Source organism: Coturnix japonica, chromosome 1 (genome assembly GCF_054131305.1).
Source record: "Coturnix japonica strain WE chromosome 1, WE-NBRP24, whole genome shotgun sequence".
Lineage (NCBI taxonomy): Eukaryota > Metazoa > Chordata > Aves > Galliformes > Phasianidae > Coturnix > Coturnix japonica.
In genome coordinates this window covers 170,049,147-170,073,702 of record NC_140663.1, presented here as the reverse complement: position 1 = coordinate 170,073,702, position 24,556 = coordinate 170,049,147, and positions in this window count along the sequence as shown.

Sequence of the window (24,556 nt, the reverse complement as noted above, 5' to 3'; positions counted from 1 at the left end):
CCTTCCCTTCCCTTCCCTTCCCTTCCCTTCCCTTCCCTTCCCTTCCCTTCCCTTCCCTTCCCTTCCCTTCCCTTCCCTTCCCTTCCCTTCCCTTCCCTTCCCTTCCCTTCCCTTCCCTTTTTTCCCCTTCCCTTCCCTTTTTTCCCCTTCCCTTCCCTTTTTTCCCCTTCCTCCCTTCCCCCTTCCTTCCTTCCTTCCTTCCTTCCTTCCTTCCTTCCTTCCTTCCTTCCTTCCTTCCTTCCTTCCTTCCTTCCTTCCTTCCTTCCTTCCTTCCTTCCTTCCTTCCTTCCTTCCTTCCTTCCTTCCTTCCTTCCTTCCTTCCTTCCTTCCTTCCTTCCTTCCTTCCTTCCTTCCTTCCTTCCTTCCTTCCTTCCCTCCTTCCCTCCTTCCCTCCTTCCCTCCTTCCCTCCTTCCCTCCTTCCCTCCTTCCTTCTAATATAAAATACTGAGCTTATTTTTGGGGGCAGGGAGTAAAGTTCAAGGAGTAAGAATGACTTCAAGAAAATCTACTACTTAGGGAATGTGTGAAGAAGGTCAAACTTCCAATTGATATCTCACAGAGGAATTACAGGTTTTCTAAAGGTGAAACAAGACATATTCTTATCATTGAGTGCCACTAAAGTTATCACTTTCTGAAACGCAGACAATTGCATTTTATGTTGGTGCTCTGAATCATAAAGCCAGATTTTGCTTGGATTTTTCATATTCCAGACAGTGAGTCACACACTTTATTTCCTTTAATTTTTAATTCATAATACACTATATAACAGAAAAAGTAAGGGCTATCTCACACCTAAATGCCTCTTGTCTTATGTCCTTTCACATTTTTTTCACATCCTCTAATTCTGTAATCTTTGAGACAGTGAATAAAAGACTGACTTCTTCTGCACCTATGCTTGAATAAAAGTTATATTCCTGGTTTCTAAAAACAGGCCTAGGAACCAGAGAGAATAATGCATGTGGATACCTGCAGTTTAGCACAAGAAAATCCACAGCTTGTCTTAAGCATCATAAATACATCTTGCAGAAGGAAACATGCCATGAGAGCAGGTGCTCAAAGCAACCAACATACAAATGGTTAATGTGTAATAGCTGAAAAATGAACACAGAGAGTATGCAGGATTGAATTTTTACACCTTTTCCAAAATCTCAGTACTTTAAAATAGATCAACATTGTCAATTAAACTCAATATTCTACTGTCTCATCAAGTCCAAAAAAACATTTCTACAAACACTTTGCACAATAAACTTCTTGTCTCAGGACTCAGAAACCCTCATGAACGTTGATGCCTGCTTTCAGCCATGTCTTCCTGAAGACTATCATGCATATAATAAAATAAGAGCTACGACATGTTTCTTGTGTGTAGTGCACGAGATTTTACCAGTGCTTTTTCTTATTGGCCTATATTTGCCAACTACCAGCCATAGCCATGAGAACTAATATATTCCAGTGGATTCATGAGGACCCCAAACACAGTGAGTTTAGGACATCCAGTTGACACAGGGAGTTATCTCTGAACTCATTACATAAACAAAAAAAAAATATTATCTGTATCATCAGCCTGTCAGTCCTAGATTCATTTCTTCAAATGTTTATACACAGTGCTTCACAGTAAATCAACTTGTCAGAAATTAAGCAACCTCATAAGACAAATGTCTTAGGGCTTATTCTCATTTTCCAGATCCTACAAAGCTAATATCTAAAGTGAAGGTTGGAAAAAGGTTGAGTACCAGGACTTCCCTGAAGGACCCGAAGCATGTACAAAGAGGGCAATGGAGCTGGTGAAGGGTCTGGAGCACAAATATTTTGGAGAGCAGCTGAGGAAGATGAGATTTCTCAGTCTGGAGAAGAGGATGCTCAAGAGAGACATTATTGCTCTGTACAACACCCTGAAAAGAGGTTATGGATAGGTTGGGGTTGGATTCTTCTCCCATTTAACAGTGATAAGACTAGAGGTAATAGCCTTCAGTTGGACCAGGAGAGGTTCAGATTGGATATTAGGATTTTTTTTCCCCCAGAAATAGCGGTAATATATTGGAACAGTCTGCTTGGGAAAGTGATGGAATCACTGACCCTAGAGGTGCTCAATAATCACAGAGACGTGACACTGAGGGATGTAGTTAGTGGGCACAGTGGGGTAGGCTAATGACTGGACTTGATGATTTGAGTGGTCTTTCCTAACCTTCATGATTCTGTGATTATATGATCACACGTGATGGGGGCGGTTGTTGTAGTTGCTATGAAATAAAGCTGAAATATGCAAAGGACAGCTCAGGGAAGACTTTCAAGATAGACCTCAATATTAACACAGGCCTAAACACCAGGCTGTATAACTTGTATTTTTAATAGGAGTTTTAACCTACTTCTTTTTCAGTTATTTTGTGTAAATTATGAAGAAGCATGTTTCAGACAGGAAAATACAGCAAGATATTCTGGACTGCATACTAAAAGATCTAAGTACACTGGGACAAGATGTGCAAATGTTAAAGACAGATTTGAATGAAGAGATGAGAGGGGAGTTCCAGTCTTTTTCTCTTTTTTCTTATCTTTCACTTTCATGACAGAGGGAACTTCACAGCTACTGTACCTAAATATAGGAAATTTTAGGGCAATAGATTGGGGCCAGCTGTGGTAAATTAGTTAATTTCTCGGGCTCATCGCATCAGAGTGATGCTCTAACAAGCTGAGATGGGCTGGTATTGCAGATGCATAGCTGCAGAGATGAGGTGCCTGGGAAAAAAAGAAATGCCAGTGTGAAAGTTTGGACATTTTCTTCATAAAGTTGCTTTAATTAGAAAACTAGGCTTTGTACTGTGAAAGTCCAATTGTTAAAGAGGATTGGCAGTGGGATACTCACATTTGCCCATCGAATTTCTGAGCTATCCATCCAATATATCTCGGTTTGTGTCCTTTGTCCAAAAGTGGCTCTTATCACTGGGGACCACAAAGGGTAGAGTGAAGAGACATTCATTCCACAAGCACAAAGAGCCACTTTGAAGCTGTAGCCCTTTGTTCACCTTCAAACACTCATTCTGGTGTCGGTTAAGGAGTATTGAGATCTGCCTGTTTAAAAAAAAAAAAAAAATATATATATATATATATATATATACATATATATATATATATATATATATTACAGAGGTGAATGAGAGACAGAAGTCCTTGTACCATTCTGTAACAGTTTATGCTGAAGAGGACAGCTGCACACAGTGGGAACTTACCGCAAGGGGAAGGTAATGGGCACCACAGTGATCATGGTGCCAGTCTGTATGGCTGTGGGTTTGTGTGTTGTTGTGCAGCCTTTGGATGCCCCTAGAGCTGGTCTGTATGTTTTTTATGCTTCATCTATTCATTGGTGAAATGGTCTTACCAGCCTTTTCCAGCTTTGTATAAGATGTCACTATAAATAAAGGACTGTGAGGTAGTCAGGGAAAGATCTAAGAAAATATATGGATGTCTGGAACAGTATGGTAGACAAAGTATTCCAACATGGAAATGCAAATTTCTGCCAATGGTATATCAGCTTGCTCCACAATACATGTGGCAATGCTGATGCTTCAAGAAAATTGCAAATTTGCTGCAATTAGTTGGTGCGTGTACAGTAGATGCTAATGCAAATGAAACCTCCATCGGTGTGTGCACAGATTAGAGCATGCAAATAGAGTATGACACTTCACAAAGTTATTAAGCTATGATATAAAGATTGGAAGATAAATAAATACCAAAAAGAAAAAAAAAAGGAAAAAAAAAAAAAAAAAAAGGAAAAAAAGCTGCCCTAGTTTGATCAACCCAAAGTATGGGTTGAATGAGCTCAACTAAGTATGCACTCCTACAGTTTGTGATAAATATCTCCATGCACAACATTCTGGGCTCCACTATCACAGCTGATGCATCAAAAGAATAAAAATCACATTTCCTTAGCTTACTGTTAATACTGGAGTGACTTATGCCCTTGGAAGCACTGGTGGGAAATTTGCCTGTATTTCAGAACTCCCAGGATGTTCAAAAATTAATTATTTTGAGCAATTTCTGATTAGCAACCCACATCGAAAAAGGCTGGGGAGAAAAAGAGGAGTATCCAGCTGAGAGGAAATTAAAATAGTATCAAGAAAAAGAAGAAACGGCATCTACATAGATACCACTTTTCCCCTGAAGTTCCCTCAGCTTTGCAAGCATCATCAAAAGTGGATTTCTTAATAGAAAACATAAGTTTTCTATTAAGTTGGTGTAAAAGTATACACATTTACATGGGTTTCTTTTTTTGGTTTTGTTTTCGATGTCAGGGACTAGGATTGGAGGTAAATAATTAGCTTAACATTTCTCTGCAACTAGATAGAGACGTTCCCAAATCCTCCAGAACACTGAAATTTCCCCAACAGTATCAGTAATGCAGCCACAGCATTTTGTTGTCTTTATTATAATCAATAATTATTTTGTCCTGGGATTTATTTGTGAGTCAATGACTTCGGAAACAGAAATGTCCCTTCAAACTGTTTTAGACACAACTGTAACCTACAGCTGTTGTATTATCAGCAATCCATATTGCTATGAATATTTTTGCGAGGGCTATATGAGACTAAGACCATTTGGGCACTAATACAACTCTTATAGTAGATATGACTGACATGAAAAAGAGGATAAAGATATAGGTGTAGGAAAATCTGACTTCTCCATGGACGTTAACAGGCTGAAGATGGGGGTTTAAAAAAAACAGTGGTAAAACTCACATTTGATCTAATTTAATCCCCAGGTGCAGCTTCACTGGGAGTCCTGCTAAGGTTCTTCTCAAGACTACAGATAATGGAACCCCTCATGACCAGGCAAGACTGAAAGTTTACACCTTTAAAAAGTATCTTTATAGGCGCATAGGTGCAGAGGATGTCTGCACACAGTCTAATGCAGCAGTGGTAAGCAGCAGGGAGCAGATCAGGGAACATGAACAAAGTCACACACACAAAGTCCACAGTTACATGAGCAACCTTTGAATCAACATGGTTGCTCTAATCAGTGACATAAGTTCATGTTTCGGGTCCATCTTTTAAGCAGTGCTTTGATGGAAGCCTTCACGGTTTATTCCTATAACATGTACTGATTAAAATAACAATTCAACAAGGAGATAAAATTCTCTTTAATGTTGTGAGAGGTGGATTTGGAGCAAGCTGATGCTCGAGGAATATTCCAATATTGATTTTTTTATGTCAATCCTAAAAGAAACCAAGGAAAGCACTTAAAAGCATCTTCAGAAATCTTGATATAACTCACCTCCAGTTTGGATGCTTTACAAATTTCCATTTATGCTTAGAGCTCTTTATTTGGTGGGAAAATAATATATATATATGTGTGTGTGTGTGTGTGTGTGTGTATATAAAAATATATACATATATATATATATATGTACAAATAGAAACTCTGAATAGTAACAGAGAAGTATAATGACTTTTTCATCTTGACATACCCAGGTCTAGGAATTAAAGTCAGCCGGAAGTTTTACCACGTTAGATTACAATACCTGAACATGCTGCACTCATCAGCCTTTTGTCATTGGTCCCAGCCCAGACAACATCAGTTCATTGTCCTGGTTTTCAACCTAATGAAGCAAATCCTTAAGTGAATGATGAATCAAGCTTTGGCCCTGTCTCTCAGGAGACTCCTTGTACACATGGGTGCCAAGCTTTAGGTTGAGAGGACAGGACAGGTTCTGATGTTTTCTGAAGCAGGTTTAGCCTGCATATTGAAGAACAGCCAGAGCACAGTAAAGACTGAGGATTTACAGGAGCCAGACTGAGAGGATTTGTTTGGGTTAGTAGCACCAAGGGTAGCCAGCTGAGGGTGTCCAAACTTCCCTGGGGATTAGAACATTTAGATCAGGATGAAAAAATATTTTATCTGATCTTCATGGAGTCATAGAATTATTTGGGTTTAAAAGAGACCTTCAAAAGTTATCTAGTCCAACTCCCCTGCAATGAACAGAGACATCTACAGATTGATCAGGTTGCTCAGAGCACCATCCAGGGTTGACCTTAAGCATCTCCAGGGATGGGGCATCCACCTGAGAAACCCATTCCAGTGCCTCACTACCTCTACTGTAAAAACCTTTTTCTTACACCCAGTCTAAAATATTTTAGTTATATTCAGTCTATCCAAGTGTTGATAGATGGCCATGACATCTGAACAGATCCTATATACAGACTACTGCACTTAATATGTTCACCTTCATTCGGCTCAATTAATCTAGGTGACTTCAAGTGCTGCCACTGCCAGGAGTTGAGATGAGCAGTGACACCTTTGGCACGAGCAAAATTTCCAAGATAATGACTATAGTGTGTAAAAGGAATTTCTTTCTGAAGATGATTTCTGTGTGACTCATATTGCCAAAACTTGCCTGCCCATGAAAAATTACTCACACAAAGGAGACATGAGACTCCTCCACAGATAGGTATTTGCTGTTTGTTGAAACTTAATGGCAGAAAACATATTTTGCTCTGCTGCAAGTTTTCAACAAATACAAAGGATGGTTTTTTGTTACAGAAAGGTATAATCTCATTCTCATTATGTAGCCATGTTTTCAGTGTCATTTCAATTCCAGAATATTTATAGCTCAAGCAGAATGAAATCAGCTCATTCACTTCCCAAGTGCATTTGCAACAGTGGCATTTGGCTATGACAGTTAATAGCTAACCAGCAAAGTTTACACAGACATATCTGACGCTGAGTAAACAGGGAGATCCCAGTAATTCAGTTTAACACATCCAATTTCACAATTGCAACCATGTTTGATGGAAAATATTCTTAGTCATTTTCTGTCAATATCTATTATGAGAATCAGAATTGTGATGGAGTAGCTTAAACAGTTTGGGAACTTACGATCCCTGACTGTTCATAACAGCTTCCATTTCACAGAAATCTCCTTTAGGATGGTTAAATATGTGTGTGTTTATATATGCACTTAAAAGTTCTAAAGAAAAGTTCTGGGATCAGATTTCTCCATTTTATGGGTTGCTGTGGAAACAGATTAGCCCTCTGGAAGTAGAAACCCATGTTTGACTATAATGTAAAGAGCAATCTATAGCATGAAAGGAAGGAACAGCTGGGAGCTGGAGCAGTGTAAGCTGACATGTCAGACAGTAGCCAGACAAAGTGAGCCAGGCTCTGTCTGAAAATAAGGGGGAGAAAAAAGTAAGAACTGAGCATTGTCAACAAAGCCTGCAAAACGGTCCAGCTGTTCACTCTCATCATAACTAAGAAAATAAGGAGAGAATTCCAGGGCTGAGGATTAAATTTATGAAGAGAAGGAAACCTGAATGGAAAGAGTGAATAGGATTTCAGACAAAACAGACCCCGCACAGAGGTCTTTATTCGGAAATAGCTTGGAAAGCACAATGCTGGGTTCCGGACAAAATACACATCCCTCTGCAACCTTGCACATCAAGGCCAAAAAAAACCTGTAATGTTCTGATCAAGCAGACTTCTATAGAAAGCATTGTTTCTGTAATTTCATTGTTTTGGGCTGAATACTAATGTGCTAAGGAGTTAAATAGTTTTAGAGAATTTGAGAAAATGCTTATCTAGCATCATAGAATGGGCTAAAAGGTGAACAAGTTTTACCACAAATCCCCACTGAAATCTGAAATGAAAGCCCAAAGGACTTTTGGTATACTGTAAAAAAGCCAGTCAGCTCCTAGAGCCTGAAGTGATGCCTGGTCCTTTATTCTGACAATGGACAATTGAATTTGAGATGAACAGTTCCCAGGATTACGTGCACACTGAGTAGCACAGAGGGAAAGAGAAGTGTTAGAGAGGTTAATTCAGAGACATGCTTACCTCCCAAACAAAGGCTTTCAGCAGTACAGAACCTGATTAGGGACTCTTCAAGAAATACAAATAATGTCATTCATGTTCAATAAGCAGCCTGGACTATGCATGAGTGCATAGTTAGAAAATAATAATGAATGCACTTTTTTCTCCGTTTTTTCTTTTTTTCTTTTTCTCCTTTTTGAGTAATGGCCTCTGTCCAGTGATCTCTTAGGAGCAAAGCCAGATAAATAGCTAGCAAGATGATTGATTAAGAAGATGCTTTGTTTCCATTGTCTGTCTGATCACTCCAGGCATTCAGCAATCTAATCTGTTAACTCCTGCATCTGTAAGTGCATTATAAATCAGAAATAAAAAACATAAATGTCTAGTGAGGAAAGTTCATATTCTTTAGATGGAACTAATTATGAGTGTGGATTTCATTACTGATAGGGCAGCTCTGAAAAATCATTCATGGTTATTCATCCATGCTCTGGTACCCAAAGATAACACTTGCAACTGCCATGGCAATAACAGGATAACCAGGTTGTACTAATATCCAAAACAGGATGTCATTTGGGGTTTCAGTATTTACATTTGATGCCACTTAATGAGCAGAGAGAGATGAAGAAGGACAAAATATTTGCTTGGCTTTCATACATCTCTCACTTTTATCACAATCATGGCACTTTTTAGCATGTTGTCATTTACCAGTACCAGTCCAGCAGAATGGTCACCTTTGCCAAACCTGGCCTTAAGCATCTTAATCTGCTTGCTAATTTGCTGTTTTAATATGTATGGGATATAAGGAAACACAACACTCATCCCTCCCGTCTTTCACAATCTTTTTGCATGTTTCCCTATCCAAACCTGCAGCATCACTTCTTCAAACTTAAGTGGGATCAGATTCCCAGGGGACACGTGGTGCCTATGCCTCAGCATGCCATGGAGCACCTCCAAAAACAACACGAGCCCTTCTGACTGCTGGGAATGAGCCTTCTCTGCATCTCCTACTGTTAAGGTCCTGCAGAATCAGGACTGAGCAACTGGAGTTCAGGGAGTATTTGGACACTGCTCTCAGATATAGAGTTTGAATGTTGGGTGGTCCTGCGTGGAGCCAAGGGTTGGAGTTGATGATCCATGAGGGTGCAATCTAATTCAGGATATTCTATAATTATCTGATTCAGTGATCATTTTTCTTTTTCCAGGGGGAATCAGGAAGCATCTGCATGTTTTAAATTACAGGTGAGACTGCAGTAGTGCTAAGTGAACATACCATAGTGGAAGAGGTGGGAGCCTCTGCATGCCCTGAATCTCCTTGGGGAATCACAATGACAATAACAGTCATATAAAATTTTGAGCTAAAAATGCAGAGCATCCTTCAAAAGATCTCAGTTCTATTTTAAGCTGTCCGTATAGTGGATATCATACCCTGACTCTGATGTGACTCACTTGGAATGAACCCTAGAGCAGATCCAATTTTCAAATGGTCTCAATATCTGCGATGTTTTATTTCAATGTTTCTTTTAAGGACATGAGAAAAATAAGTCTTTTGCTAAGCCTGCTTTTCTGATTTCCATCCCCCAAATTTTCCTGCTGTCCTTGGAAATAAGAAATTACAGCTTTGACTTGTATCTTCTTATGACCAAGATCACACATATTACAGACCCTTTTCTTATTTGCTACTTGAAATGTTGTCATGCTGTCATTCATACCTTTGTCAAAACCCAGTCAGTAGGTTTCAAGCCCACTGAGGAAGCTCTGCAGTGTCCCTGATAACTCAGGGCTTTCAAAGGCAGCAGTCATTATCACGGTGGCACTTGCAGGTTCAGGGTCTTGGATAGATAAACATGCCATAAATCCAGGAAAGGTCATGATGGCAATTTTATGTGTTATGCTTTTTACATGTGGTAATGTATCCAATGTGATCATTATATTCACAACATCTTGAAGAATTTTCAGTGCTACTATTACATTGTTCATTTAGAATTAATCTACAACTTGAAAGCCATTGGGCATAACAAATGCCTTCACCAAGGACATCCTTCTCAAGCTCCAGATGGACAAGAGCCCTTACTCCTCCTCAGTACAAATGGCAGAGTGACCATGCCACAGCTTGGGAAACTGTGCATAATCTGAGTATGGGTCCCCGGGCTGGTTCTGGATGAGCATGAAGAAGAAGGAAAGGTTATGGAGAACTGAAGAACTGTTACCAAGCATTAAACATCCACATTGTACATGTATCAGAAGCTCACTGCAGAATACCTCCAGTCTGGTCTTTTGGACTAAACCAGGTTTCTGAATGGAGCTTAGCAGGTGGAGTGTATTAGCCTGGACTACTGTCATCTTAGAGGAATGCAGCCCAGGTTCTTCAAGTCCTCTCTGTGTTGTGAAACAAAGCACGATCAGGAAGATTTGGTTACAAAGCAGGCTCTTGATCTAAACGAAAACACTAATGCTGACACTGTGCTAACTGAACCTGAGGCTGTTTCTTGGCACTGAGATCAATGTGCAGAGTACTGTGCATTTCCACAATATTATACTCTGTTGCCTTTCAGAATATACTGGCAGCATGCAAATTGTTTACTGGGAACACTGCTTCCCTGTGTTTGAACCTGAATAATATCTACAAGATACCTAGGGGAATGTTATTTTGACATGAGATAAAAGCATGCCAAAAAACATTCAGAAAATGTAGCATTTCAACAATGAAAATGACAGAGCTCAAATACCCTGAACATGTCACTGGGCAGGGTTTAGTGCTTAGTACAGATGTAGCCCTGATTTCAGTGATCCCTCCAGGGCGCTCTTGAAACAAGATCAGTATTAATGCCCTGATTCAAGTCTCATAGGAAAGTCATGAACCACACCAAAGTTGTTGAGTGGTGAATGTTACTTTCCTCATTTTGTTGGGCAACTCACCACCAAAAACAGTGTCCTTTAGTGAGTAAGACCCAGCTGAGCTAAAATTTAACTGTGATGTGCACAGTTATACTTTGCATTTAAAATGCCCAAACTTTCTATTGTCATTTTAGAGGGATTATAAAAAGCAGCAGCCTGATGACCTTTAACAGGGAACAAATCAGTTCTAGAGCAAATTCACGAAGTCATCAGATGAGTGAGCAGAATTGATTAGTTGTTGACGCTTTCTTATTCTTTATCTTCTCATGCAGCAGTCATTTCACCAGAATAACTCTGATATTAGTATATATTAGGATGCTGATCCATGGAGAAAATGCCACATTTTTCATTGTGAGAAGGACTGAAACACCACTGTATGGTTGCCCTTACAGTTGCAGACATGTTGAGTCTATAGCAGAACATCTCCCAAATTTCTGCTGATTCCTTCCCTTCTACAGACAGAATTTCCTACTCCCATTCTCATGGCGTATCCCATAGAAGTAGAAGCAACAAGATGCAAGGACTGAGTGCTCAGTAACAAAAGATGACTTTGATCTCCTGCTATCAGACTGCTTAAAGGCTTCCAGGACAAGAGACAGAAAGAAGAGATTCAACTGTATATAAATGTATTATTTCTTTCTTTGTAGTATGGCATACTGAAATCATAAGGCCATCTACTGGTCTGCACCATTATCTCAAATGCCCACCTTAAATAAAAGAGGTTTCCTTAAAGAGCAAAATGTATGAATGATGTATTCTTGCTATAGACTCTATTGTTCTAAGTACTGGGTTTGAGAAAATAATAATAATAATAATAATAATTGATATCTATTATTGATAAATAATAATAATTATTATTTTTATTAATAATATTCAGATAGAAGTCAGATATCCATAAAATGAGAAATGAAAGAGTGTGGCATAAAAATTATTTTGCACAGTGTTTAATTTTCAGGTTCTGTACATAACACAAGGGAAAAAAATTCCACACACTGCTTCAGATTGATAGGTAAAGTTGGAGATGCTCCTGGAGATGATGGATGGACCGCATCATCAGCTGCACTAGGCTAGGACAGAAGAGATATGAGCCCAACTTACAGCCCTGCCAAGATTTCTCCCATGACGTCAGACAGTCCACTTAATCTCTTGCTACCTCAGCTTCACGTCTCTGAGGTGGAGATGCTGATGGATTTTTTTCTTTAAGCTGTGAGTGGTCTATGGTGTACTGGTACAACAGGTGTGACAGGACCAGAATGGAGCAGGAGACCTGGCACTGCGTGTTCACCAGGAAAAACAAAGACGAAACACAGTCAAAACAGCAAAAACTACCTAAATTGCTCCCCGGAGGAGTGTAGTAATTTATTTAAAGTTAGTTTGTTTCTTGCTTTTTTCTCCTGTCAGCCCCTACCTAGAATCCTGCAATATTTAGAAAGCTTAGCTGTCCACCTTGCGTTTATCCTGGGGCAGTTAACACATTTGCTTTGCAATCATTAAGTCTTTGTAGGAAGAAGAGATTCTTGTACCTTGTTTGCACTGTGACTGCACTGGAACCTCGACTTCTCCTCCTGCCAAGGGGGATTTCAAGGCAGATGCTATCAGAACACATTGATTCGTGCTAAATAAAAACATTGATTATGTCTGCAGAGATATTTTTACTCTTTAAGACATTGGGGCATAGTGAACTCCTTACTATTTCCATGCTAAGTGTGTCTCCAGGGATAAATTGTCAGTAGGGGCAGATGGAACAGGTGTGTGATGAGATCATATATTTTGCTGTTTCTTTTGGATTCTTTTATTTTCACAAAAGGCTAGGTCATGCCCTGGGTCACTCTCTCCTCTTTCTTACTAATTTCCACAGTTTCTATCACCAGAAGAGCCTGACAACTCAGTTCTCAAAATTAGAAAAAGGACATAAATTACACGTACCACCCACCCTGATGTCTTCCAGATTAAAATGACCATTGCCTCAGCTGTAGCCATCAAGCATCCTTGAACCAGCTGCTGGAGCTGATAAAATGCAGACAAAGGGAAAGGGAAGATAGACAAAGCAAGGGAAAAGAAGGAAAAAGAAGGAAAAAGAAAACAACCACAAGTAAAAAATCAGCTCAAGTGATGGACAAGACCTATTCTCCCCCAGTTCTGTGCACAAGTACAGATTCTTCCCCAAGAAACAAGCTCAGCAGAGAATACTTCTTCCAGATAACCTAGGCTATGGATGCCCATGACTTCCTTTTCTCCTTCTAGTGGCTGATAAGAGCCATATTTACACTCTTTCCGAGAAAAAGCATGAATGTGCAAGGGTTGCAGGAGGCAGTAAGATATGAAGATTCAGAGTAGCATTACCCTCAAAAGGTAAAGCTTTCATCAGCTCTTGACATACGTATCATCCCTGGAGATGTTCAAGAGACAGGCAGCCATGGTACTTTGGGACATGGTTTAGTGGGCAATATTGGTGGTAGGTGGACAGTTGGACTAGATGATCTTGGTGGTCTTTTCCAAACTTAACGATTCTGTGATTCTGTAATACTTTGATTCTATTAAATCTTCTGTAGAACAGTTCTATGAGCAACCTATGCATCATTCTAGGGTTGTGATAGCATCACATTATGTAAACTCAGAATTGCAGTATACATACACATTGCTATATTGCTATATTGCTATGTTGCTAATTGCCAGCTACTTGTTTCTTCATCTGTTTGGTTTTTTTTTCCCCTCAAAAAATTCCTATAATTTCCCTTCCCTCCTCATTTTCCTGTCAGTCCATGGGTTCCTGTTATTAACCAATTTCAGAACCTTACAGGAGTCTTCTCATCCCCTGTTCTGTCTACTGTAGATTGAAAAATCTCTATACTTTCTCTAATATCTGACTTCGCAACACAGTGAACCCTTAGTTTTATTTGTTTGGATTTTGCTGGAAATCACATAGTAATAAACAAAGGTTTATACTTTGAAACAAAGGAATTTCTTGTTGCTAGTACAAAATGCTTTATAAAAGTCAGAAGCTGGAAATGCCAGTATATTGGACCACTGTGACAGCATTTTATGTGCATGTATGAGTAGTAGTTTGGGCTTTCCATATTTTTCTAACCTACCTTGCTTGATCATTTTACACTCACTTTGAATTATGGATTATCTTTCCAGATATCAGAACATCCTTCCAGAGGCTGAGGCAGTTAACAGTTCCAGTAATTTAGCTTCTGATTTAGTGAGGCTTTATGGTTTGTGGGAATAAATGAATTTTTGATACAATAGGCAAATAAAGAATTTGTAAAGAAAAAAATCAATCAAGTTGCCTTAGCGATTCCCTTCTTCTCTCTTCATTCTTCCAGTTCTCAAAAAATTATATATTTTGGATCAAAAACATATGTGAGTCAATACTAAAGAAAGCTTTTGATTCATTTTTAAATATTTCTTTCTAAAATGGTCTTGTTTTCTTTTTTAACTTGAACTTTTAAAAACATAATACTAAAATAGGGATTATGGTCATTTTATTTTGAAAACTCAAAAAAAAATCCATTTGTTTTGTGTTGGTTTTTTTTTGAGAAGTCAGATTATTTGCTGAATTTAATCTGAACTAATCCATTCTGATGCTTATCTTTGGGAACAAATTATTGTTGACCACGAGAATATTGTCATACTATAAAAATGCCCAGAAGAAGTGTTTAGTGAGACAGATCTGGGTTCCAAAATGCCTGGGGGTGCATCTGCATTGGTGGTTGCTGACAGTCCCTACACTCGCTGTGCTGAGCTTTGCACTGCTCTGAGCCGGTGGCTGAGCAGCTGCATTAACAAAGCCACACATCTGAGCATGTGTGCCCTTTTATATCCCCAAATATGATCTTTTGCTACAGGCCACAAACAGAAAGGAGAGTAAGGGATTTAAAAAGGATTTTAACATCTCTAACTGAAGTCCCCTCCTTTCACTTCCATCCAGGTTGTTGGGGTTGTACCAAGAGGGGAATACTGAGGTTGCACACAGAAGGGTTTGCTCCAGACAAGGGATAAATTTCAGTTATAAAGCTTCAGGGCTGCCTCACCTCAAAGAAAGCTCCCAGTTTTTCTCTGCTGGCCTTTTCCATACAGAGATATTCCCTCTAAATCCCTGCACTGTGCCCCAGGACCTGTACATCTGTCAGTCCTCTCAACCTTCTTCTGGCATTGAGTGTGCTGACTGCCATTCTCAAGATGAGAATAAATAGTAGAAACAATAGGAACAAAAACAAGAAACCAAGGAAAAGGCAGAACAGGGGCATGAACAGCTATTTTCTGTCTGCTGGAGGAATACCTCCCAGTGGAAAAAATAATAACCACTGTACAATTAACAGAGAAGAGATTCCTGATTTGAAAGCTCACCATGCATATGTCACAGAGCCTTAATGATGACATTTATCACAACATAGCCTTTGAAGAAGGAAAGTCCAGAAAATAGAACCATTAAAAAAAATAAAAACAATATATTTTGAAGGCAGCTAATCCCATGGTTATTTTAAACAATGCTTCTGGACTATCTAAAAGCAGCATGGTTTCTGGCAGTGTCAGGTTCGTTAGAAAGCTCTTCCCATTGCTAAACAGCAGGAGCAGAGCACTGTGACATTATCTAGCAACGGCGGTGAGCAATCACTTCTTTTACACAGCTGTGGGTGTGCATGATTAAAAACTAAATAGAGGACCCTTTTTCCAGCTGCTTCTAAGAAAAAAAAAAAAAAAAAAGAAAGAAAAAAGAAAAAAGAAAAAAAAAAAGAAAAGAAATACTTCCAAACACAAGAAAATTTCTTCCCTTTTCACCTGGATAATTTTGCTTTAAGTAAAGCACAAACATAGAGAGATATATCTCTGAGTAACATACAAAGTAGCAGGGGAAAAAAAGACTGATAAATATTTCTAAGTGACTAAAAATTAACTGTGCCTTCAGAACACGTATGAGAGGGCAAACAGGAAGGGAAAAGTAAGCATTCATGGGGACAGACTGCATGTCCTCACTGGGACTGACCAGGTTATTCCAGCAGGACTGAGCTTCCATCAGCAAATTCAGTTAGCTTTAAATTGATGTGTTTGATGTGTTCTGTGAAGACAATTAATCAACTATTTGTTTATTTATTTATTGGCGGGGGGCAGAGGGGAACATGTTTCCAGTTCCTCAAAAGTTTGTTTTTTATAGCAAAAATACGACAGGTCTTGCTTCAGCTTTCAAACTGCACTGAAGTTCCTCTCATTCATGCACATGCTTCCATTATAATTGATATGACACAGTATATTTATTCTTGTGTTAGAATGCTCTAAATACTGAAACGCTTGTAAGTAATTGAACTGAAATACTCTGGCAATTCAATTTCATATGAGTCCATATTTCATAGTTTGATTTTTCTTCAGATCAGAAAAGCAAGCATAATTTTAAGTGCTAAGTGCAAATCTGTCTTTGCAAATAAGTCTGTAATTTAGGCATACAAATACAAGGGAGTGTATACTGCGATTAAAATATGTTTCTAGTAAGAAATTTGCATACATCAATAACACTGCTGTAAAGACCAGCTCCAAAGAAACCATTAGACATCAAAACTCTTCAGCAAATCTGGCTCAGGGCAACTGCTACCCATGAGGCCATTAAGTGCCATCCTTGTTTTCTGTCTCAAATCACAAAATAGGTAGACTCAATCTTGAGGACAATCTCTGCTTGACTGCACAGGCTGTGAAGCTAGAGGACAATGCCGCATGCACCACTACAGAACAGACTTCCATTCATACAGTACTCATGGAAAAAAAAAAAAAGTGGAATTATCTAGGTTGAAGATATTCAAGATCACCATGTCCAACCACCATCCTGACCTACCAAATCCCACCAGTACACCATGTCCCTTACTGTCATGCACATACATTTCTTTTGATCATTTGATGATCCTCTGTGCCAGGCTGCCAAGGGAGGTGTCGGGGTCACCATCCCTGGAGATGTTCAAGAACCATGGAGATCTCACACTGAGGGACACGATTAGTGGGCATGGTGGGGATGGGTTGATGGCTGGACTAAATGACGTTAGTGGTACTTTACAACCGTAATGATTTTATGATTCTATGGAGGGAGTGTATAAAAGCCATCTGATTACAAAACATCTGCTTCACTTTCTGTACTAGTATCCTTCAGAGCTGGATGTTGGGGTTTGGCACATACTTTGCAATCACATTGTGATGAAGGCATGAACACGGACATGAGATTCTGCAGGGGCTGAGCTTGAAACACTGGATCTGGTTGCCAGGCTTTGAAGATTTGAAGGATTAGATGGTTGATTCTCACTGAAAACAGTAGGAATTCAGCACAGAAACACCTTTAAAAATGTCAACTTCTTTTATCATCAAAATAAAATGTATGAGACTTAAAAAGGTATCTTAGTTACTGGAATTATCTCAGACTTCGAAGTGAATGTTGGTATTATATTCACACATATGCTGTCAATAGCTAGAATATAATTAACTATCTGGAAATTCAACCAGGGCACTAGCTACTAGTCGCTTTTTTTCTTTAATGATACAGAATTGTTGACAGCTATATGTCTTCAGTGGCAGATTACTCACTATCAGGCTTCGGGTGAGGAACACTGGTACTACTCACAGAATCACAGAATCACAGAATTATCAAGGTTGGAAAAGACCTAGAAGATCATCTAGTCCAACCATTACCAATACTTCCTGGCTAAATCATATTCCTCAGTGCCACATCCAAGCGTTTCTTGAACACTCCCATGGTCGGTAACTCCACCACCTCCCTGGGCAGTGCATTCCAGTGCCTGACTACTCTTTCCGAGAAGTAATACTTCCTAATGTCCAGCCTGAATCTCCCCTGACGCAGCTTAAAACCATTCCCTCTAGTTCTATCACTGATTACTTGAGAGAAGAGGCCAACCCCCAGCTCACTACAACCCCCCTTCAGGAAGTTATAGAGAGCTATAAGGTCTCCCCTGAGCCTCCTCTTCTCCAGGCTGAACAATCCTAGCTCCCTCAGCCACTCCTCATAAGGCCTGTGCTCCAGACCCCTCACCAGCTTTGTAGCCCTCCTCTGAACACATTCCAGGGCCACAATGTCTTTCTTGCAGTGAGGGGCCCAAAACTGAACACAGTACTCGAGGTGCAGCCACACCAATGCCGAGTACAGGGGGACAATTACCTCCCTTTTCCTGCTAGTAACACTGTTTTTTATGCAAGCCAGGATGCTGTTGGCCTTCTTGGCCACCCGAGCACACTGTCAGCTCATGTTCAGCCGAGCATCAATCAGTACCCCCAGGTCCGTTTCCTCAACACAGTCCTCTAGCCACTCTGCCCCAAGCCTGTAGCGCTGCCCAGGGTTGTTGTGGCCAAAGTGCAGAACCCGGCATTTGGTCTTGTTGAACCTCATCCCGTTGGCTTTGGCCCAGCTCTCCAGCCTATCCAGATCCCTCTTCAGGGCCTCTCTACCCTCAGGCAGATCGACACTCCCTGCCAATTTGGTGTCATCCGCAAACTTACTGAGGGTGCACTCAATGCCCTCATCCAAGTCATCAATAAAGATGTTGAAGAGGACAGGTCCCAGCACCAACCCCTGGGGAACACCACTCATGACTGGTCTCCAACTGGATTTAACTCCATTTACCACCACTCTGGCATACTCCAACATCCAAATGTGTGATGACAGCATTAACAAGTGTACCAAAGACTGGCACTGCAAGATTCCACCCAAGCCCTACTGTGGCTGATAGTGGCTGTCTGAGATAATAGGTGGGACTTCAGCATCTAAAATATCGTTGCATGCCTGTGTTCAGGTAACAGAACCCCATCTACATTTCTGTGTTAACACCAGTGTCCTGTCCACCTACCTAATCTGGCACTGTACTGAGGAGTTTGTGGGGATCTAGAGATCTATACAGCTGTCTAGCCACTGAGAACAGAAATCAGGTGTCTAAACACAAGGATCTGATTTCGTTCAAGATACTGTGGGATAGCTGAAACATTTTTGGGAAAGACAGATGCGATAGTAGGATCTATGGGAATCCTACAGATTTCCAGAGCAGCTGTTGCTAACACACCTACACACTGAAATGTAAATGTAGGTATCTGAATATGGAGGTAGAACAACATGTACATTGTAGGTATTTCTCAAGAGATCTGGTTACCTAAAAGAAGGCATCTAGCAACATTTGGTGTGGGGCAGGATGTCTCATCTGTCCTCCAGTGTCCCTTAATGAAGGGCATGCAATTTGCTTAAGGTATGTTGCCATGTCTGTCAGTTCCATGAGGATTTCTTGGTAATCCTTACATATACAAAATAAGACTAGCAACATAAGTAAGGAAAACTCATTCTTATAATGCATGAGATGAATCCTATCTCATAACTGTATAGGAGAGAATAACTGTACTAGGAGAGTATTGGTTCAGTACAGCTCCTATTGAAGTCAACAGAGTAATATGCTCTTCTGTTGTTCTTGTTTTTTTAATATCCTTTTCTGCTTGTATATTCAACTTATTTGATACAAAACAAATGTAGATAAATCAAGAACAGCAACATCCATTTAAAATATAAAGTAGTCTTCTTCCACTGGGTTTTGCTACAATTTTAATTTTAAAATACTTTCACATATAGCGTATGTCACTTCTTGTAAGGTCCAGTTTGATTTTAATTTAAGTGACATTTAATCATTGTATCATTGAATCAAATTCATCAGTGCTATCTAGAAAGCACTATCTGTCCTTTCCAATATAAAGCTACCTCCTTTAATATTCTCTTATGTTATTTCATCTATTTTTAATTTAACCCACTACAGACAGCTGTCTGTTGTTTCCTCATGTACTGCAATTTGCTTACCCCAAGGAAAGTGAAGAAAAAATTAAACCCATAATACTGGAGTCAGTCAAATGTTTTCCTTCTGTTTTGGGACTCTTTTTTTTCTCTTCGATAATAATGAAATATTTTGCAGCCAGACTGTCAAAGAGAAAGAATTAGATAAATAGCCAGAGTTCAGTAAAAACAGATTTGAAATGTAGTGGGGTTGTGTTATTATACAGTGCTCCTGCTCATAGCCAGCATATTTTCTCTTTATTGTGAGGCAGAGTTCAGGCTGCATATCTTTACTATTGAGCCAGACACTGCTCCTCTTCCATTTAACTCTTCTTTATACGACAACATTTTACCTGCTACTAGGTTTATTATTAAGACATCGTCTCCATGACTTGAAAGATTTGTTTATGTGAGGTTTTTAGAGAGTGCTCCCATTTTTATCTTCTTTGCTTGCAGTGACAGAGACAAATTCTAGGTAAAAGTTACTCTTGCACTGTATAGAATTGCAACTCTTCTTCTGACTGCATAGATCCAGCTGTCTTACCTATACATTTCAGGTGTGCGACCATACCTGAGTACTATCTATCAGCAATTTGATGGATATGCAAGGCAGCCATGTCTCAGAGAGACAATCCTCAGCCACGACAAGAGAATCTGTGCTAAGAGTGAGGGACTCTATGCTCACACTTCAAAAAAAGAAAGGCAGTTTAAACTATTACAAAGTGTTTGAAGGAGGACAACAAAGATGGGGAAGGGTCCAGAGGGCAAGGTGTGCTCAGCCCAGAGGGGAGGCCTGATGGCTGCTGCAGCTTCTCACAGGGAGCGGAGGGGCAGCTCTGAGCTCTGCTCTGTGTGACAGCGACAGGGCCTGAGGGATCGGCATGGAGCTGTGTAGGCTTTGTTAGATTGAAGGCTGAACAAATATTGAGACCAGAACTAAGGATAAACTTTCTCTGAAGAAGCAGCCAGTCTAACTTCTTAAATTTTTTACATTTTTTATCCCAACATAAAACATATTTCTTACATTCTTTCTCCTCTCTTGCTCATATTTTTCAACACGTTTTACCAAAGCAAGCTTTTTCTCTGCTCAGAGCAGCTTCTCAAAAACTCTGCTTCCTCCTTTTTCCTTTTAGATCAAAGTTATAGCTACAGCAAAGCTCAAAGTGTGTCTCAAGATGTGCTGACCTCAAGTGTAACCGTGCCTAAATGTACAGTTCTATCTTACAGCTAGAAACATTTCTTATTGTGAAGGACACAAAAAGATTAAACATGATTATTTGCAGTCTAGCTAATTAAGAGTGAATGGATATCCATGCTATGAATATCCATGCTATGAAACACAAATATAGCTAAGGACATAACCTCATTCAATTATCAAAATTTATCACTTTGGGATGCCTCCATTTTCAAGTTATGTCAGTGAGTCTGTCTTGTTAAAAGTAGGTTCATTTTCTGTTCCTCAAGCAAAATTAGAGTTTCCAGTAGGACATCCCAAAATTGCCATTACTGATACATTAACGCTGGGATACATAATTTAAGAGTTCAGTGCATTTTAATTGCCCAACTTGATCTTACGCTGACCCATGTGGCTCAAACCAGTCATATTTTGCACCATCCATCCTGCCTGCTCCTTCACCCAGCCGTCACCCTTCACCTGTTCCACTTGCTCCAGAAAACTGTGTATTTTTGAGTCTCTTTCTCAGCTATGTTGCTGCACCCTCTAGGAAAACCTTTCTACATTCTGGCCCCCTCTGTAACACTGAGACTTCTTTAAACTGTCACCTTAAATCTTTCCTGTTCCCTTCAGCTTCTGATCAATGTTAAGCACCATTCCTGTTCTTTGTATTTCCCCATCATTTGTAGCTAGTCTGCAAGAATACTTTTCTGGCACCTTTGCTGCTTTTGAATTCCAGCTTTTTCTTCCTTCATCTCTGTCTCTGTCCTTGTACATTATTTTTCTTGTCTAGAAGCACAAGTGCCTTTGTACCTGCTCATTTCTCATCTCTGTCCTACCAATTTCTGTAAAGTACTTTCACATATCACGTACCAGGGATGTGATGTAAAAAGAAATTGTGTTTCACGTGGAAGGCATTTTCTAAGTACTACGCCAGTTTTCTCATGTATTTGATGTTATTTTCTTGCCTTGTGAGAATCTATATAAACAGGAAAAAGCAAATCTAGTGGAAAATAAATGAATGAGATTTTTGACCAGAAACGATGGAGCACAGTAAAGAGGAAGGCAGAGAAAGTTTGAAGTCACCTTAGTAATTGTCATTTCTGGACAAGCTCTGCATGGGGCAAGGAGCGGCTGTGAAGCTTTGACCTAAGTCCTGTTCCTGTTGCTGCAGCTCTCAATGGCAGCACCAGTCATAATTGGATGTCATGCTAGAAAAGTGACACAAAGCAAAAGAATCTGAAAGCAGAAAATTATTTCCTTGTTAATTTTTTGCATTCAAAATTATGATTGCAGTAAAAGTCCAAATAAAATGTAAATACTTATAGCAAATATTCCAAGAGTCCCAGGTTGGCTTCCCCAAAAAGGAATGTCAAACTACATCCAGTTCCCACAAACTTCCCTGCTGATCTGTCTGCAGATATGACGGGATACCTTCATAACTGTGCAAATATACCATAAGTATTATCAGCACATACATTTTTTCTACATAGCTTTTACTTTCTGTCAGAATAAAACGAAAAGTCCTGAAATACTGTAATGGCAGCATATCCTTTAATAGTTTATATTCCTCTGAGATCATAGTGACTATTGACTAAACATTAATTCACTGATACAAATTGACTTATATCTGCAATGGGCATAGAAATGTAATAGTGAAAGTATGACTCATATCTGGGTTTCACGTGAAAAAATTATTGAATTGGAGAAGCAGAGAGCTTGACAGAATGAGACCTTAATTTACACACATTCTCTGTGTCTTGTACTCTGTGCTTCACCTCAAAAATCACACCTCAAAAGTTAGAAAAGGTGTTTATGTGAATTTGCACTTTCCAGAAACTAATGAGCAACTTCAGGAGCTTTACAGTCATTGGTGGTCCTTGTCACGTTATGAAACAGGAAATTGATGTATCCTATGCCTTCAAAAGCTGAAGTGAAGAATTACGCAGGGAACATGCATTATTCATAGCACATAAAATACACATTACCAGTACAAGGGAAAGCTATTTTCCTTGGCACAGTAAAATAAGGCAGCCTGAAAAACACACAGTGTTGTGTCACTTGGGTAGAGCCTCAAGTTAAACGTTCTGATCACAGAACAGCATCCCTGTCATACCCATGTCACCCCAGTCTGCTGCTAGTATGAATAGGATTTGTTTTCAGTAAAGACTTCAGCTTCACAAACCATAGTTCAATTCGCTTAATTTGATATTTATGTTCTGTAGTTACAGAAGCGAAAGAGATGATAATGGCATTCTGTAAACTTTTAGTCAGTGTACATTTGCACTGCAAAACTGAAGTGTGAAGAAGTTAAATATTCTTTCAAAATACAAGCTAAAACCAAATATTGAATGAGGGCAAAGCTTTCTAACATCAAGTTACAGTTCTGCTCTTTTAAAATTAAATCTAGTACTTCAGCATTCACAGCTAGATGGAAGTTTACATTATGATGTCATTACACAGTTGCATACAGGACTCACAGTTCTATCTGAAGATCCTAATGCTGTTATATCTAGGATATTTAAAAGCTTTCTATAGAGTCACAGAAGCATAGGTTCATAGAATGGCTTGGGTAGGAAGGGTCCTCAAGTATCATCTCGTTCCAATGCCTTGTTGCAGGGAGGATTGCCAACCACAAAATCATCTGCCAGATCAGTTCACCTGAGGCCCCTTCCAATATGGCCTCTGAGCTACTGAAATAAGTTGGGATTCTTTAATGAAGTAACACTATTAAAAATACTGCATCTAGTTGAACTAGTCAAGGGGGGAGAAAAAGGCATAGACAGAGATCAGTTCTTTCTCCCATATTTTATGTTCTGCCTCAGGATGAGATGGACATGTCTCTGTGGAAGCTGTGGCTGGATTTAGATGTCTGGCTCACATTAGGCATTGAATTTGTCCAGAGTAAAGTTAAAGAGGTTGAATTCCTCCCGAAGGTATGACACTGCGAAACTGAAGGTTAAGTAGAATCGAGCCTTCTTTCACTGCTGTTGTGCTCAGTAACGTGAGCAAGTCAATTCACATATTCACATTCCTTTCTTCCCTCCTCCTTCCCTCCCTCCCTTCATCTAATTTGCAATCAGATAATATTATAGGGTCCCTTGATCCTGCCTGTGTTTTCTGAACACTGTTACAGTAACAGCAATGTCTGGTTAAGGCAAGACATGAAGTATACTGTGTGGTCTTAGCTGTTGAAATATGCATCATTTTGCTTGTGGTGCTGATTAGCATCATATGCACTTCCCACACCAATTTGTGTTTCTTTTTTTGTTTGTTTGTTTGTTTTTAATGGCATAATTTTTTATGATCATTCAGTATAAAAGTGTGCATGTGCAGCTTATGAGAAAAGCCAGAAGGAGGTTCACATGCTTCCATCAGGCAGAAACTGAATATTAAAACTCAGATATTTTGTCAGAGGTCACAACTATTGAAAAGAGAGAGGGAAAGAATAAGAGGGAAAGAAGAGCAGAAAGATTTGGCAGTAGCCTTTTCCAGCCTATAGCTGGATTTTGAGCTTGACTTTCATTCTGCGTCCTGCTCCTGAGCAACAGCAGCTAATGGAAGTCTTGTGTCTCTGTTAGTGGAATTATATGAATAATGCAACATGATATTCATTTGCTTTTTTTAATCTCACCATTCTTCCACTAAGCCAGCTGCCAACTTTAGCTGTCATTTCCAAGGACCTAAAGATCAGGTGGGATTATATACTCAGGCTTTCCTGATGAATAACTCTGTGAATCAATAAGGGGTAAGCCATTTAGCATAATATACCTATGAAATACTAAGTTCCCAAATTTATAACAGCTCAATTTTTAGTTCCTATTTCTTACGCGTCTTGGTCTAGATGTGCCTGGTAAAGCTGAATAAACTCATATGGGCAAGGAATATATAG